The 19,189-nt window shown below is 42.7% G+C and overlaps 1 non-coding gene across 1 annotated transcript; it reads left to right on the top strand.

Moving 5' to 3' along the window:
- The first annotated feature begins 3,355 nt into the window (after nucleotides 1–3,355).
- On the top strand, nucleotides 3,356–3,430 carry Trnas-cga (transfer RNA serine (anticodon CGA)). The gene has a single exon. It is a non-coding gene; the product is annotated as a tRNA-Ser (tRNA).
- The last annotated feature ends 15,759 nt before the right edge of the window (nucleotides 3,431–19,189 follow it).

Below are 19,189 nucleotides of genomic sequence, written 5' to 3'. Positions count from 1 at the left end.
TATACCAAGGTACATTATCATGTTGGTATAAACTGTTCCACTACAGTATTCAGCACATAATGTCCCCATCTTACGGCATTTAGCGTTTTCTTAAGAGCAATAGGGGAATCACACCCTAACCACGAAAAATAACCATTTACATCAACATCGCCCCAAACCCGCCCCCCCCCCCCCCCCCCATACTTCACTGCTGGAACTACACTTGGTGGCTGGTAACCCTAACCCTTCTATAGGACTGCTACTGGGTATTGCGTGATTCATCACTCCAAATCGTTTCCAGTTATCCAATGTCTAGTGTCGCCGCTCTTTATGTCACCTCAAACGTCGCTTAGTATCGGCTACAGAAATGTGTGGCTTATGACGAACTGCTCGACCACTTACCTCAACCTTTTTAATTCCCTGCGTGTAGTGACTGTGCTATTTGGACTGGTCGTAGCACTTTGGAACTCAAGGATGATTCCTTCCGCTGATTTCTGGCAATGTTTTACAACCAACATCCGTAATGCACGATATTCCTTTTCGGTCAGTACATGAGATGTGCTGATCTTGGTTTAGCTATTGTTGTCCCTTTGCGTTTCCATTTCACGATCACAACATCAATAGCCGAATTGGACAGCAACAGGCGAGTTGAAATGTCCCTGATGGATTTGATACTCAGTTGAAATCCAATGACCGAGCCCTCACGGCCGAGCCATTCTTGCTGTTACTGCTTCTCCATTGACAAAACAACACTCCTCGTGTCCTTTTATACTGTAGTTCCAACTCTCGTGATCAGGTTTACCAAATCGTGATTTTATTCACCAAAAAGTTTTACATTTAATATATTTTCAAATTTATGTTAAAGCGCAGGTCCTTGTATAACTACCGAGCGAGGTGTCGCAGTGGTTAGACAATGGACTCGCATTCGGGAGGACGAAGGTTCAATCCCGCGTCCGGCCATCCTGATTTAGGTTTTTCCGAAATTTTCCTAAACCGCTTCAGGTAAATGCTGGGATGGTTCCTTTGAAAGGGCACGGCTGACTTCCTTCCCCAACCTTCCCTAATCCGATGAGTCTGGTGTCCTTCCTCAAACAACCCAACCCAACATCTAGTGGTCAATTCCGCATTATATAGCGGTGATCCGATGTCTTAACACTATAGATCAGATTCTGTATGTACAGCTCTAAAAACGTAAAACAGTAAAAATTACAAATAGGATTATAATTAAATGTGACAGGTATTTTTCACCAGAATGTTGAAAGTTGCGATTCCTGTCTTAAAGTTTGTGAACCATTGCATCATTAAAGAACACAAAGCCAAGATATAGACCAACGGAAAATCTAAACCACTCCCTCTGATCAATAACTACATGCATAATTATACAAGACGAGCGAGTGCAATGTTCACTGCTTTCTCTGAATTTTTTAAGTGACTGGTATCGTTGAGCTTGGTCCCTTTAAACAGAGTAAACACCGTCACAGTGAGATCAACAGTTTACTATTTGTGGGTCAGCTAACCACGGAAAAGTAGTGGACAGTACGGCATCTTGAAATGCAAGTCAAAACTGAGAGTAACCTGGTATTTATTTGTTTGTAATCATTCAAAAATGGTTCAAATGGCTCTGAGCACTATGGGACTTAACTTATGAGGTCATCAGTCTCCTAGAACTTAGAACTAATTAAACCTAACTAACCTAAGGACATCACACACGTCCATACCCGAGGCAGGATTCGAACCTGCGACCGTAGCGGTCGCGCGGTTCCAGACTGTAGCGCCTAGAACCGCTCGGCCATTCCGGCCGGCTTTTAATCATTGACGGAATTCACATAAAATTAACACAGAGCAAAGTTATCCAAAAGATCAAATTAAATAACAAAACTACACTCAAACTTAGGAGAGAATTATATGGAACACTCTAAGCTGGCCAGTTAGGGAATCCAAAGTTATCGAGACAAATGGAGGCCATAAACTGTAGCCAATTAAGCAACAAACGCCGTTTAGAAAAGTAAGTAGCGACCTGCTCAGAATATGGATCATGCTACCGCTATTAGGAAAGTTACATTTCTCCAAAAAATCAGTTGCATGCACCGATCGGCACCAGATGGCGGCTAGGAGATGAATCTCCCATAATTGTACCGTAGTTCAAAACCCTCTCTAAACATTCATGGTGGTGTCTGTTTGTACTATATCGTGTCTCCCTACCACTTTCGCGCAACGACGCTCTGAGCATGTTTTTTAGGGAATTGACTAGTTTGAACCTGGGACCCGTTGCGGGTAAGGAGACGCCAGACCACACATGGCACGTAGTGTTCAGAAGAGTTCAGTGAGACTAGCGATGAAACAACCAAATACTTAATGATTTCAGCGTCAGCTCCACTGCACTCCCTGTAAAAGAATCTTAATACTAACTAAATTTAGTGGAAGGGGTTCAAGGCTTTCCTATTTTTAGTTAGCTGGTAAAATAACGTCGAAAAAGCAGTTAAGTTTACCATTGGAAATTTTATTCTACTCACAAAACATTGTTTATAAATTGCACTATTGATAAAAGGAGATGTTTTAATACAGGATGGTAAAAACCAACTGCGTTCAACAAAAATGTGAACGAATATTCCCTGAATGGGTTTCCAAGTTCTACAGTCGATCGAAGGATGACCTGTGCCATATCACATCTATAATCTCGGTTTAATTTAAGTTTCACAAAAGAGAAAACTATCAAAATGGTCTACAACTATCAAAATGGTCTACAGTGACCCTCAATTATCTTTAATTAATTATCTAACTTGTCGTAAATTACAGTGGCTGATGTGGCTTCTCAATAACTATATAAAAGAAAAATCATCGCGTTTCAGATCTGTTCTTCAAGTGGCAAATGTGAACACCATGAGTTTTAATTAACGATAGACACTAGTATTACGCAAAAACGGGGTGCAGTTCTGAGTGAAGCCTTATGCGCTCAAAAATGCGGCATCGCGTGCGTTCATTACCTTGTCGGTGTTCAGGCAGCGTCAGGGCGACAGCGGCCGGCGCACCAGCCATCGAGCTCGCCGTCTCGGAACTAACTATCCTCTAACTTCTCCTTACTACAATTTACCGAAGTTAGTTTAAAAAAACTATCTGGCTATGTTTTCATCTGACCAATCAGAGTCTCAATGTTAACCTTAAGATCCGCCTACAAAAATTCTGTCTATCCAATGAGAAACGTTATCTCATCTCATTCTGGAAACATCCCCCAGGCTGTGGCTAAGCCATGTCTCCACAGAATCCTTTCTTTCAGGAGTGCTAGTTCTGCATGTTTCGCAGAAGAGCTTGTGTAAAGTTTGGAAGGTAGGAGACGGATACTGGCAGAAGTAAAGCTGTGAGTACCGGGCGTGAGTCGTGCTTCGGTAGCTCAGTTGGTAGAGCACTTGCCCGCGAAAGGCAAAGGTCCCGAGTTCGAGTCTCGGTCGGGCATACAGTTTTAATCTGCCAGGAAGTTTCAGAAACGTTATACTTTTCGTGGTGGGGCAATGTTTTTAAAGTTTGCAACGTAACAGAGACGCTAAAAAGTCTCACGCTAAAACCTGCATCTGGTGTGGTCCTTTTAGCGTTATCATAAGATCTATACTGTTCTTCTGGAGGGCTCTATCTTTTAACATGGGCTGGGGGGGGGGTGGTCCTTGACGTACCTGAGATGCGAAAAAGTCTCACGCTAAAACTTGCGGGTGGTAGTGGCCCTTTTTGTGTTATCGTAAGATCTATACTGTTTTTCTGGAGGGCTCTAGCTTTTAACATGGGCTGGGGGGTGGTCCTTGACGTAACAGAGACGCGAAAAAGCCTCACGCTAAAACGTACGGGTGGTAGACTTAGCGGTAGACTGCCGACGTGGGTGTCCAGTCCGTCCCTTATCGTAGGGCCTTCTCGCTTAACACGGTTCTGCTCTCGGCCTCTGTTCTCGTTTCTCCCTTCGGAACTGCGTCGGTCTCTCGGTGGGAAGGTACGACATGCATTTAGGTATTCTTGTGTTAGTCTGTGGTATTCCATTTGCTCACTCGTTACTCGTATTACTTTGGTTAATTTAATGTCACGATTTATTCGGAGCTATGTGACATACTACTAGATTTGCTTATTATGTCAGGGTTTTCATGGAAGGTGCTGGATTTGCCTGACACCTTACACCTCAACTGCTAACCTTAAGAAAGACCCTCCATGGAGGGGACGACTCAGTGTTGTTTGTTGTCAATGTGACGAAGGAGAATATCGCTTCTTTTACGAAAGAGTAGGGGGACGCAGCAGGAACTGGTTACTCTTGACATACAAAACGCTTGTTGACAAACAAAAGTTTTATACTACTCCGGAGCAGTAGTCCTGTCTGAACCGGTCAGTGCCTTCGCGCCAAGCACAGCGGCAAGGACGACTTATTCGACTGAATACACCAGAATTTTGGATCGCAAACAACTGACTTTCCCATGCAGGTCAGGCGGCACCTCGGTGCCTCGGCCTTCGATGTACATACAAGAAACGCAAAAATGTCATGCACAGTTATTCTCTGGGGATGGCAGTGGTAGCATGGCGATCTCTGAATCTGAATGAAGGTAGGCGACAGCTCTGCCTAAAAAGCATGGAGCAGGGCACAGTCCAACTTCCGCGAAAACTGCCCAGCTCCCTGGGGATGATCGCTCCTCCCAATGATACTCACCAAGTGCCTGATGCCGAGAAACAGCAATTAAGGCCACACTTGTCAAGCGAGAAAAGCTTTCCTCCCAGTTACGAGTGTCCAATACACTCAATCAAATAAACAAAAAATGCTATCAGAAAATGGAAAAATGTCGCATAGCTGTGACAGTCATGTCAAAGTGTCACGTAGATACTAATGTTAGATTGTAAAACAATCGTAGAAATAGATGACAGGACAAGCTGCCCTGCAGAGAAGATGAATAAATAAAGGCTAACTTGGAAACAGGGGCCGTGCCGTTCTAGGCGCTACAGTCTGGAGCCGAGCTACCGCTACGGTCGCAGGTTCGAATCCTGCCTCGGGCATAGATGTGTGTGATGTCCTTAAGTTAGTTAGGTTTAATTAGTTCTACGTTCTAGGCGACTGATGACATCAGAAGTTAAGTCGCATAGTGCTCAGAGCCATTTGAACCATGCTAGACTGGGCAGTGAATGCCCAAGAGCCAAAGCCTCAGTCTTTTTGAGGTTTACCTTCCACGACAGCATTAGTGATGGCAGTCTACAAATCTAAACTATCTTCATATTTTCCTATATTCTTAATAATAAGTTGTCCACTTAAAGTATTTCCGTTTGCTAATTATTTTTATCTTTCCAAGTACGAGGGTGAGCCAATAAAACTGGGGTAAAGACATCGGAGTGACATGTACCAGCCTGAAGTTTATTTATTTTTCGCAGGATTTTCCCTTTGTAAACTTAAACACAGGTTCCACTGCTCAACAAGGCGCTAAAAGCTTGCAGCATAGGATTTTCGTTCTAGCGTTTGCATGTAACGCCTAGCCTCTCGGGATATAAAAACTTTACTCGATTCCTCAAATTGCTGCAACCAACAAGACCGATGCGTCCTGCAGGGTAGCGAAACACCCATAGACAGGGGAACAATGCGCCATAGCTGAATAACCATCTTTTTTTTTTGTCTTTTGCTGTACTCCTGTATCCAACTGAACACAAATGTCCTTGAAATACAGTTCTAACTACATACGGGACGAGTTTCGCTATGGACGTGTTCTGCAGACAATCCCTCGGCTCACAAAAGTCGCATTGTTCTTGATGATTACACACTCATAGCACTCCTGTCTTCTCGATCTGACTGCAGATCATTAACCATTGGTCGTGGAATATTGTGTATCGGCTGCCTTCCAAGCGACATGTGCTGATTCCTTCCAGATATGTATACGGACGAAACTGAAAACGATACTCTGTTTTCTGACATTTGCGAAGTACTCTGCACCTAGTGAGTCACCCTCGTATATAAAGTTATAACTTTGTTAAAACACGCAAAAAGTCAACGTTGTAAATACGGATACAATTTGATGTTGTGAAAACACGACCTGCCTTGGTCACTAGGTGCCAGGTCAAGTGTAAATGGCAGGAAATAAAATTTTTAAAAAATAATTAATTACCTATCAACAAGGATAAGAACACCTGCACGTAATTATAGGTCTGAATCGCTAACGTCAATCTGTTGCAGAATTATGAAAATACGTATATTCTCATGTTTATGGCCTTTTAGAGAACAAAAATCTCCTCTACGAATATTAACATGGATTCTTAAAGCAAAAATCTTGCAAAATACAGCTCCATCCCTTCATTCGTAAGATCCTTAGCGCCGAGATTGATTCCATTTTCCTTGACTTCATCGAGGCATTTTATACAGTTCCGAGCTGTCGTTTAGTAAAGATAATGCGAACTTGCCGAGTAATGGACTAGATTTGGTTACATTGCAGGACTTTCCTGCAAATAGAACCCAACGCGTTGCTCTCAATGCAACAAAATAAACAGATGTAAAGGCAGTTGAAGGAGTACCCCAAGGATGCGTGGTAGAGACCTTGCTGTTTACAATACATATAAATGTTCTAGTCGACAGCACTGGAAGCTCCATGAGGCTGTTCGCAGACGAGGCAGTTGTATGCACGAAGATAGCAGCGCCACAAGATTGATGTTTAGTTGCTAGCCACTGTTTATAAAAATACCGAATACATTTTTTTAAAAAACAGAGTTTCAGTATATGGGGATATTATCTTGGTATGACACCTTGTATAATAGTCGAGGATGAACTATAGATAGTGACAGAATCTCGTGACTGCTCTGGTTGCTTTCGTGTGTTGCGACATTGCAATAATTTGAAAATAATGTATAATTTGGATTAATAAGATCACCAGGAGGACAGCGGTTAAGGGCCAAGAAACGGCAAACTGTGACGTGCAATTGAATGGACTAAGACAGCTTCGATGGTATTATGAACGGAGATTGGAAATTTGCATTGAAACAATGCATGACTAGCATTAATATGAACAGCACAAGGTGTGTGATGTGGACCACAACGCACCACTCTATTTAGAGCATTACCTGAAGTGGACGTAAAAAATATCTAGAGCCTAAGCCACTGTCGTTATGAAATGTTGAAATCCAGGCACGAGGTAAAATGCTGTCATGCAAAAACTTCTGTGACAGACTGTTAGGAAAAGCTGCCTCTCATATGTGCAAATCGCATGTTCATTGCCATGTTTAGGAACAAAACGTGATTTATTTGTAAGTAGTTGGTAGTAAACTTTCACAGAAATGTAGAGCAAGTAAAGACCTTTTACAGGGCTGTCCCATGTCACCATCATTATTTGAAACCTATATAGATATTAGCCTTAGAACATGGTCTCGTAAATGTAATAGTATGGGGTTAGAAATAAGAGATGGGGTTTACCTACATCATTTATTGTTTTCTGATGATCAAGTAGTCGTAGCACAACATGGGGAGAATGCTAACTATATGTGCAATCAACTAGCAATAGCATACACACTTCGGGTTTAAAGATTAATTACCGAAAAACAGAATTCTTGACTAATGATTCAGATGAGTTATACATTGAAGGAAAGAAAATCAAAAAGATAAACACTTTCTGTTATTTGGGATCCATTTTAGAAATAGAGGGAAAATCAGAATCAGAAATCAATAAAAGAATTACTGGCGGACGGAAGGTCATTGGGATGCTTAATTCAGTGTTATGTAGCAGGAACGTAATGAGCAGAACTAAAAACTTAATATACAAATGCATATTAGAGAGTGTGGTTCTGTATGCAACGGAGACCTGGACAATTAACCTGAAGCACATTAAAAAGTTACAAGCTGTAGAGCTGAGCTTCTGGAGAAGACAGGCAAGAATTTCCAGGAAAGAGGAGATAAGGAACCGCGAAATAATAAGGAGAATCGAAATAAAAGAAAGAATATATGACGTATTGGATAGGAAGAAATTACAGTGGTACGGACATGTAGGACAAATGGAGGTAGCCAGAATACCAAAGTTGATACTGCAGTGGTAACCGGAGGGGAAAAGAAGAAGAATAGGACGACCTATGACCACCTGGCTCCAAAATGTACAGCACACAATGAGGGGAATGAGTACAGAGGAAGAGGACACACAAGATCGAAACACCTGGAGCAATATTTTGATAATATAGTTTAAGAATATTTATTCTTTGTGCAGTAATTTCCAAGTAAATTATTATGTTGGAGATAAGCCAATGTAATGAGGAAATGCGCAAAATAATAATAACAATAACTCTTACCTGCGGCTGCACTGGCATACCGGTAGAAAAATGGCTCAAATGGCTCTGAGCACTATGGAACTCAACATCTGAGGTCATAAGTCCCCTAGAACTTAGAACTACTTAAACCTGACTAACCTCACACATCGATGCACGAGGCACGATTCGAACCTGCGACCGTAGCGGACGCGCGGTTCCAGACTGAAGCGCCTAGAACCGCTCGGTCACACCGGCCGGCCATATCGGTAGTTTTATTACGCTGAATGAAGGTGAGAACTATGCTGCTGTACTTTCAATAACATCCCCTCACGTGACTGCCTGGTCGGGTAAATATGTTGTTCGTGACTTGCGCCCCGCTCTGCCTCCTCCGAAGCTGTCCCAACGCAAGATGCGTCGGCGCGCGCAGCGTCGCTGCAGAACGGCTCATACGGAGTGACATGGTCAGGAGATCACTTTTATGCATTGTGTTATTGAAGTAGCTGTACATTACATAACGTGTACAGTATACAAAAAACAGCGACGAAGTATGGATTAAACACACTGAAAATTGTATAAGCATTGTATTCAGAGCTTTGAATCATATCACGTAGCACATATCAACCAACAGAAGCATTTTCGCAAATATGATAAAGATCAAAAGTCAAAGAGTAAATAGCTCATTCAAAGAGTAAATGTTTTCCGCAATTCGCGTAATATTCTTCAAATCAATAAGTCTCTTGTATAACACGGTTTCTAAAGTAACCTATGTTTTCCCTCAGGGTTCAAGCTATTTCTATATCAAATGTCACCGGAATCGGTTCTGCAGGTTAGTCGTAAAAACGTAGCAGAGAGAGTTACTTTCGCATTAATAATGTTAGAATGGATAAAACTTTCAATCGTCGTATCTTTTCCCCCGTGGTCCGGTTTTGATGAAATAAAGGCTGTACGGTGCCCGAAGCTATGCTCAAGTTATCTGTGAAAACCCCGTGAAAATTCGTTTGGTAGTTTTGGAGAAGATTGGCCAAACAGACACGACAGTTTTACAGATTTATTGTTCGTGTAGATGATTAAGTGTATTTGAAATTAAGAAACTTCCCTTAATCTTCCTCTATCATTATTAATTAATGACTGCTACTAATACCTATGTAATTTATAATTAGTTATACTGGACAATGATTCAATATGTCAGTTTAGCTGAAAAAATTATTTGTTCCGTAGTTTAAAACTGACAAACAGGAACCCTCAGGAGTGTATAATCATAATGCTATCCTATTTCAGATTTTCAGTTGTTTGTAATATCACGTTGTTGCAAAAGAGTCTTTAAAAATGATTAAGGGCAGCAGACAAGTGTCATATTGCCATTGATAAAATACAGTCATTCTTATTGATTCTCACTGGTAATACGTACTTTATCAACGAATCAGACCATGAAGTTGATGCCCTCTCTAATTTCGTTCCCGACTTCTCGTAATTCTTATATCAACACATAGACATGGTGTCCCATTTACCTTGACCACCCTAAATAACTGTTTGTCCAGATGCAAATTACAAAATGTTTCGAGCAAACGTTCTTTAGCCGTCAAGGGGACATCAATCTGCATGATTGTCTTCGTTGTAGCTTTGTTTTTTACAAAGATATGAACAGCGGTATGACTTTTAAATGGCACCTTGTGTTTTTTGTTCGGTAATTTATTTCCTCTCCTAAAGACCTATTCAAAAATGTGTCGCAGCGTGCCATTCACTGAAACACAACATTATTAATTACATAACACAACATTGACGTCGACGCTCCCAACGCTCAGTGCAGGTACTTGGGGTAATGGAATACATCCACGTGCTGACGTTGGTTGATGACAGAAGTAAACATAAGTAGAACGCACACCCGTCATTCCGTCAACCATCGTCAGTTGAAGAGTTGTGTGGGTAGAATGTGCACCAACGAAGAAAAGGTAGAAATGCTACTCATCTATGGGGAATGTAACAGAACACTAATTGCAATACTGTTTTCTTATGCACTGGTATATTTAGTACAGTAGTGTAGTCCTTTTAAGTGCTGTTGTGTAGAGTAGGCATACAGTAAAGGCTGTTCTTCCCACAAACTGCATCGACATAACGTTTCTTTTATTGTTGTTGTTGTTGTTGAAGGTAGGTGAAATTCTACGTAGGCAGCGGAACTGTACAGAGAGCGATATCCTGACAAGAATCCACCTTCCCTGCCGATGTTCCCTCGTCCTGTTGCGACACTTCAGGAAACGGGAACTTTCAACCAACGGCAACACAATCGTCGTAGCACTCGCACAGACGTAGCGGTCGAAGTTACTGTTCTCGCTTCCGTTGCTATGAATCCACATGCAAGCACACGACAGCTTGAACACGAGACTGGCATTCCTAAGACCAGTGTACATCGTATTCTTACACGGCACCGGTTTCATCCTTACCATGTACACCTAAATCAAGAATTGATTGGGAATGATTTCCAGAATCGTGTACAGTTCTGTCAGTGGGCACAGCAGCAAATCTTCGCCAACCCGAACTTCTTCTCCAATGTTCTATTTACCGATGAATGTTCCTTCTCAAACAAAGGACAGGTAAATGGCCGGCCGGAGTGGCCGTGCGGTTCTAGGCGCTCCAGTCTGGAACCGCGTGACCGCTACGGTCGCAGCTTCGAATGCTGCCTCGGGCATGGATGTGTGTCATGTCTTTAGGTTAGTTAGGTTTAAATAGTTCAAGTTCTAGGGGACTGATGACCTCAGAAGTGAAGTCCCATAGTGCTCAGAGCCATTTGAACCATTTGACAGGTAAATACAAAGAACATGCATAATTGGTCCAGCGACAACCCACAATGACCTAGACAGGTGGAACATCAGAGACAATGGAGAGTTAACGTCTGGTGTTGGATGCTTGGTACTACAGGTATTGGCCGTTATTTCATTAATGGTAGTGTAAGAGGCACAGCGTATGCCAACTTCCTCGGACGAATTCTTCCTCCTCTTCTGGATGAAGTCTCACTAAGAACCAGAATGCTTATGTGGTATCAACCCTATGGATGTCAAGCAGATAATGCCCTGCGTGCACGTCGTGTTCTGAACAGAAGATATCCTGCCAGATGGTTTGGTCGAGGAGGAACGATTACTTGGCCTGCTAGGTCTCCTGATTTAAGTCCTCAGTACTTTTTTATTTGGGGATACGTTAAAGACGTTGTCTATCGCGATATTCCAACAACTACAGAGGACATGCAGGAACGTATCGTACTTGCTTGTAATTCTCTTCCACAGGCAACATTGGAAGCAGTAAATAATTATTTCATTCAACGAGTGCACCAGCGTATCGGTGTCCAGGATCACCACTTTTAGCACATTTGAATGTTCTACTCCTGGGCAATGGTACAGGAGAGTCAAAGTCAATTTTGTGTTATGTTTTTACTTGGTGTTCATTTGTTTTCTGATAACTCCAGCAAGTGGACGAGTTTGTGATCCCGGGCTCAAAGTCAATGTTTTGCTATGTAATTAATAGAAACACGTTTCACTGAATGGTACACTGTGATACATTTTTGAATAGGTCTTTGGGAGAGGAAATGAATTATCGAATAAAAAATACAGGGTGCCATTTAAAAGAGTCATAACGCTGTTCGTATCTTTGTAAAAAACAAAACTCCTACGAAGGCAATCACGCTGATTGATGTCCCCCTGACGGCTAAAGAACATTTGCTTGAAACATTTTTAATTGGCATCTGGACAAACAGTTATCTAAGGTGGTCAAGATAAATGGGACATCCTGTGTACATACTGTGTATCATTCAGTGTAAGTTGGAAGATTACCAAATGACGAGTAAAATTTGCTGTATGGTATCATGCGGTTCGTCCGCTAGCCTATCTGTCATAAGGTGTGATTTCTTCTTGTCACCTGACAGATGGAGCAGGCACTGAATTCAAACTTTGTAGCTGGTGGACATGTGTTTGTGTTTTACTGCCCACAGTGACACTGAGTGTCGCCTAGAGGTATTACGGACTCGCGGCGCAGTAATGAAAGTATGCAAGCGGAGCAGAGATGAAGTTTAATTTTTGTCGGGGACCATGAAGAACATTACCCCAAAATATTCCCATTCCCCCAGTTCCGACAAAGGTATAAAAGGAGGAATTCCTTCCTAAACGCCGGAACTGGTAGGCTCTCCCATTTTTCCCAATTGCGAACTCCTCTGTTCCATTAACAGCTCACCTTGCAAGTGATTGAAAAAAACAGAGACTGAATGGGCCGGATCTAAAACAGTCCACCCTAATCTTTGGAGTGGAAAATGAAAAATTGAAGAAAAGGTTCAATGCGGAGTCTTGAAATGAGCACCCAGGTTTTGACACTGCTGTAGAAAGGACACACCTCTCCTACCGTTTGTGATATCTCAGTGTGAATGTCCTTCGCAGACTTTCTGTTCAGAAACAAGAACTAACGACTCCCCATAGTTCAAAAAACTTGAAACTTCGTTTAGGCTCTTGCAGCTCACTTGCTACCTGAGACTAAAAATAGCTCTAAAAGAGGTAATTTCTGGTATTTGTAAAATTGCAGAAGGTATAAATATCATTTTACAATTTCCACTGTAAGGGGAACAAACGAGAAACTTTTCAGGTCCATTCTCGCGTGTTTAATTACGACGGAGAAGAGAAAGAATACTGTTTTACGGAGATACTATATTATTTCTGTACCACACTTTGCCGTCTGGCGCAACGTCAGACCTCAGCCAAGTCTACATCACACAAATGAGGCAGCTAAAATATAAGACAGGACACTACCAAGACAAGAAATGTAGTCAACTCAATCCACAACCGTTGCAGGATTATGCAGCCTGCGATCCTTCTGAATCAGCAGCATTTCGTCTCGACAGGGTTAACCCTACCTAAAGACGGTAACGTTAGTGTCGTAAAAGTTAACCAGCTGCGAGAAGGACTCGTGAACTGAGGATTCCATACAAAACTTAATGAAGTATACAGACAATTTATCCATTCTGGAACTCAAGGATATTGAGAATTTTTGCCTCTTATCGACACTACATCGGTCCCAGATACTACTGGACTTTCGAAAATGTTTTAATTTTAAGTTTTCAGACAGGATAACAAATGACAAAAGAAATATTATTTTCGTGTGATATAATTACAAATCAACTATTTCGGAGTTTTCCCTTTATTTGTAGTATGAAAACTTGCTTCTTTCCAAACTTCATAATTATAGATCAATGGGAAGTACCCTACAGGTATTGATGAGTGTGTGTTCGAGTATTAAAATATGTGACATAAATGGCAGCATTTTTTGATTCTATTAACTTAGAAGCTTACATTTTTTACACTTCCAAGGGATCTTCGACCTTAGTATGTGATATAAATTTGAACTTGATGCAAAAAATGGCTCTGAGATCTATGGGACTTAACTGCTGAGGTCATCAGTCCCCTAGAGCTTAGAACTACTTAAACCTAACTAACCTAACGACATCACACACATCCATGCCCGTGGCAGGATTCGAACCTGCGACCGTAGCAGTCGCGCGGTTCCGGACTGTAGCGCCTAGAACCACTCGGCCATTCCGGCCAGCGAACTTGATGCACCAAACTGTTCCAGAGAAGAGGGATATGGACAGACAGATGGACAACTGAGCGATCCCATGAGGGTTCCGATTTAACAGGCTGAGGCACGAAATCCTAAAAGGAAGTTTCTTAGTTCCCTTTCAGATCGTGACAACCATATTAATGTCACCCGAAGCTGGACACATCAATGGACATCCATTCAGCGTTTGTTTATGAAAGAACTTCACTCACACACCCCGGCTCCAACTGGAAATACGGCAATGCTCTCAGAAAGCTTTTTCGCGGGAGACGTCGCGCTCTGCTTTTCTATATTTATACGTGTCTTTGTGAGGGTGCATTGTATTCCATTTCGCACTCGCGGCCTGAACACAAGATAAATGGCCGTACATTATGCAGGGGGGCACGGGCGCCGCATCTGCGCGCGCCGCTCGGCACTTGTTCATTATTAATGCAGCAGTCCTGCCGCCGCTGGCGACACTCGCGGCGTACGCCCAAACTGCCGCGCCTGCGAAATGTGGCGTAAAACAGCGTGCACGCGCCCTGAATGTTGCAGACAGCAGGCACGCGTTCTCGCGCCGCACCGCGCTCTGCAGATGTTGCTGTATGGACCGTCACGTGACCCGCATTAACAATGCTACCTTAATTTTTATTCCTCCTCGCTCTTTCAGCCCTCGAGTGACGCGTCAATGACATTTTGTCCTCGTCAGCCCTCATCTAGGACGGCCAGCCGAAGAGAATTTCTACAGTGACGTGAGCACATTTCGTAAATGTTGCAAGAGCGAACTTATGGCGAATAATTCCACTGAAAAAATTGAAATAAAAAGCGAGAAGCAACACTGGTTATGACAAAGACTTCACAACGAAGTGAAGCAATCTGTGAAAAGAAATCAGATACAGGAAGCTGATGATGCAATAAAATTTCGTCACAACTAAAAGGCTGAAATGGAAACAACTTCTCGGATAAAATCTCGGAAACACATCACTGATCAATCAAGCCGAGAAAATGATCAACTGCCATAAAATACTTTCGCTCAAAGCCGTCAGGCGTATTGTAGTGCTCATAACAAACAGTAACAAACGAATTACAGATGACGTGGAAAAATGCCACATGCGTGATTAGAAATATGCATCATACAAGTTTTGACCGTGTGGAAAAATATTTGTACTTTCTTCGTAGTCATTTGCTGAAAATTTACTTCCGACATTTTCAACCTTTTATGAAACTTGACTATTACATCCGAATGATAGTTTAGTTATCATCTCGAAAAAAATGCAGTTATATAATTAATTTTTTGTGTCTTTCCAAGCTTCATTTCTGTAGTCCTGATACACAATTAAATCTCTAAGTCGTTTTTGTTGTAGAGTTTGCCATTGCAGCCTGCTGAGCATTTCTGTAACACTCTCGTGCTGAATAAAGAGAACTCGTGGAGGAGCGAGCAGTTCTTCCCGAATCTGCTCTATCTCTTCTCTTAGTACTACTCTGTTAATGATCCTAAATCGACGAATAACACACAGGAACTGGTGGAATGGCGGTTTGGTAAACAGTTCCTCTCGTGGATGAATTATACTTGTTTAGGACTCTCTCACTGAATCTCAGTCTTGCATCTACTTCCTCATTGGCAGATATACGAGGTCGATACACCTTATATCACTGCTGAAGACAACACTTTCCTTGCTCTCTATCCTACACTCCAGAAATTCCAACGATCCCTCCAAGTCCACCTGAATCAGGTTGCCTCCTGGTGTAACAAATGGCTTCTCAACATCAACCCTTTCAAAACTAAGGCAATAACTATAGGACGCACCAACCGCCACTTCCGTCACCATTTCTACCTTACCATTTACAACTGTACCATCCATCTACCTAGCGCACTAAAATATCTTAAACTAACTGTGGACTGGCGACTAACATGGAAACCTCACCTACTAAGCACCCGACATAAATCCCACAGTATATTAAAACTACGAACTGGCCAAACTTGGGGATTGCACCCCACCACTGTCCTCCTACAAAATCTTGATCCAGTTCATCCTTTCCTATGTAAATGTTGCTGGATCTCTGCTCCAACCAAGTTCTGTAAGCCCCATCAGATCCTGGAACGCCATGCCCGTTGCCTCGCTTTCTGCATCCGTTTACCTTACCACACAAGGATCCTTTACCACTCATCAAATTCCCACTTCCCTGACTCACATTGAACACCTTCCAACAATACATAACATGCAAAAACTCGACTCCAATAATCCTATAGTTTCCCCTCTCCTGTCCTAATGTGCTGCTGCACCTTTACCAACGCATAGCACTAAATTAACAACTGCACAGCCTCCACATACTTTCCCACGAGGACCCCCCCTCCCACCCCACCCTCAGATAATGAACTTCGCCCTGATATTTATCCCTCCTACCTACTCTAAATCCACCTCACCCATTCCCACCTCGTTCCATCAGGCCTCCCTCTCTCTCCCCTCTCCATATCTCCTTACCCCATCTGCCTTTATTTCACTGCACCCCTCTCCCCATCAGATTTTAGCATCACTAATACCCCCCCCTACTCCACCCCCTCTTTTATCCCAACAGCCACGCCTACCCTACAAATGCTATGCACCACTCCTCGATCCTTATACCACCACATTCCTACCCACTTCACCGACTAATCTTGAACAACAGACTCACTATTTCAGGACAGGTCCTTCCAGGTTTAGTGGAAGGAAATTGCTTCTTTTAGATATCAGTGTTTCCTCATCAGGTTTTAAATGTTTTTAAATGTGCTATTACGTTTTAAGGATTACCACTTATTATCACTGTTTTTAACCAGAAGTGCAGGAAATCATATATCTTGTACTGTATATACAGGGAGGGGCAAATAAAAGTGGCCTGGACCAGTGGATATGACTGGACATGAATTTGTGTCAGTATAAACTGAGGAGTAAAATACCTACAGTTAGTTCCAACAGGATGGGGCAGCTGCCCATATAGCTGGCCAAACCTTGGTGCACAATTGCACAATCTTCAGGCCTAACACAGTTGTTAGGAGAGGTCAGTCTGGTCACGGCCCTAGCTAGCCACCCAGGTCACCTGGTCTGTTAATGTGATTACTTTGTGTGGGGAGCCATTAAGTCTAAGGTGTATCGCAACAAGCCACATAGTCTCCGAGAACTGCAGTAGAACATTTCGGATGAGATTGCAGCAATTCTAGCCGTCCAACTTCTATACACCTTCAGGACCCAAAAGTGCCAAGAGATTATGGTGATCCCTTTCAACATCTTGTTTAGTCCGGTTAGTAGTGTATTTCCTTTCCTCTGCCGCATTTCTTTGAACCCTGGAATTCCGTTCTCCGGATCACTTTTTTTTTTACCACACCCTGTAAAAAAACTTCCACTTTTCTCATCTTTAAAAAGTTTTAAATTCATTGCAAATTCCTGTTTCTTGTTTTTCTTCTCAATTAGTATTTGTTGTCAATTTGCTGAAGAGCTGGCTGGCTGCTGGTAATCTCCGACCGCATGCATATGCGGTTCGGCGGGATGAAATAACAATAAAGAAACAAAATCATGTTACTCTCAGATCGTTACTTGACATTCGTGACTGATTACAGGAACTGTTCACCAAGCATGTAGTCAAGGGATGTCGGCTGTTTTTGTACGTTTACAGATATTACATTACATTTATCTACTTTTCTGTAAACATAATATTATATGGTGTCTGTAAAATTGGATGCGACTTCCCTAATAGCAGTGGACATTATTATGTGATCCAACTGTCCTCTCGAATGATTCATCACATACACGCATCCGTAACACAGTGGAAATTCTTCGCGTATATGTAATGATGTACTTTTGATTATTGTAGCCCAGTAACGTAACGATGCCACAGAGCACAATAACAAGACACTGAATCAGCTGTTGCCCTGAAGCTCTCGAGGAAAACTTATCTTCCATAATCTCAAATAGTTACTTAGGTAATGGAATTCTTTGCTGAACCCTGCAGATCGAACGACATGAAAAGAGATTATCATCAAATTAATAAGTAATCGGAAGACATAAGATCGTATACCTAGTTATTCTTACGTCAGGCGTTATTACAAAACCTCATGCTTATCCAACTTCATCATCTTGCAAAAATCGTGCCTCATTTAATGAAGGTGATGAAAGGAATGAAATCGAAATAAACTTATGAGACTATTTGCTAATTTGCCAGGTATTAATGAATCATAAGAATACAATGATTTAATACGAAACAGACTAATGTTACATGATTCACGCAGTATTGGCCAATGGCTTTGCCGCAGTGGTAACATCGGTTCCCATCAGATCACCAAAGTGAAGCGCTGTCGCCGGCCGGTGTGCCCGGCGGTTCTAGGCGCTTCAGTCTGGAACCGCGTGACCGCTACGGTCGCAGGTTCGAACCGTGCCTCGGGCATGGTTGTGTGTGATGTCCTTAGGTTAGTTAGGTTTAAGTAGTTCTAAGTTCTAGGGGACTGATGACCAAAGATGTTAAGTGCCATAGTGCACAGAGCCATTTGAACCATTTTTTAAGCGCTGTCGGGCTTGGCTAGCATTTGGATGGGTCACCGTCCGTGTCTGCCAAGTGCTGTTGGCAAGCAGGGTGCACTCCGCTCTTGTGAAGCAAATTGAAGATTGCTTGATTGAGAAGTAGCGGCACTAGTCACCGAAACCTGACTACGGCTAGGAGAGCAGTGTGCTCACCACATGCCCCTCCGTATCCACATGTGGTGACAGGGTTGAAGATGACAGGGCGGCCGGTCGGTACCGTTGACCTCGAACACCTGTTCGGACGGAGTTTGTTTGACTCACGCAGTACCCTTGATACAGTCATACCAGGGGGTTGGGGTTGTTTCGGGGTGGAGACCAGACAGTGAGATCATTGGTCTCATCAGATTAAGGAACCGTACACTTTTAAAGTCATACAAGTAGGTTGGGGCTGTTCAGGAGAGTAGACCAGACAGCGAGATCATCGGACTCATCTGATTAAGGAACTGTACCCTTTTACAGTCATACAAGGGGTTGGGGTTGTTTGGGGGAGGAGACCAGACAGTGAGATCATCAGTCTCATCGGATTAAGGAAGAACGAGGAAGGAAGTCGGCCGTGCCCTTTCAAACGAGCCATACCCTGGAGCGATTTAGGAAAATCATGGAAAACCTAAATCAGGATGGCCGGACGCGGGATTGAACCGTCGTCCTTCCGAATGCGAGTCCAGTGTGCTAACCACTGCGCCACCTCGTCCGGTAGTCACACAAGGACCTGCGCTTTAACGCAAATTTGAAAATATATAAAATGGACGTTTTAGCTGTTAGTGACATTCGGGTAAAGGGTGAGAAAGAAGAGGAAGTGGGAGAATACAAGGTCTATCTGTCAGGAGTCAAAGCAGGAATAGCACATTGGGGTGTAGGGCTTTACATCA

The sequence above is a fragment of the Schistocerca gregaria genome, chromosome 4 (genome assembly GCF_023897955.1).
Source record: "Schistocerca gregaria isolate iqSchGreg1 chromosome 4, iqSchGreg1.2, whole genome shotgun sequence".
In the NCBI taxonomy this organism is placed as follows: domain Eukaryota; kingdom Metazoa; phylum Arthropoda; class Insecta; order Orthoptera; family Acrididae; genus Schistocerca; species Schistocerca gregaria.
Note: the sequence above shows the minus strand (reverse complement) of the source record. Positions and strands in the feature narration are given on the sequence as shown.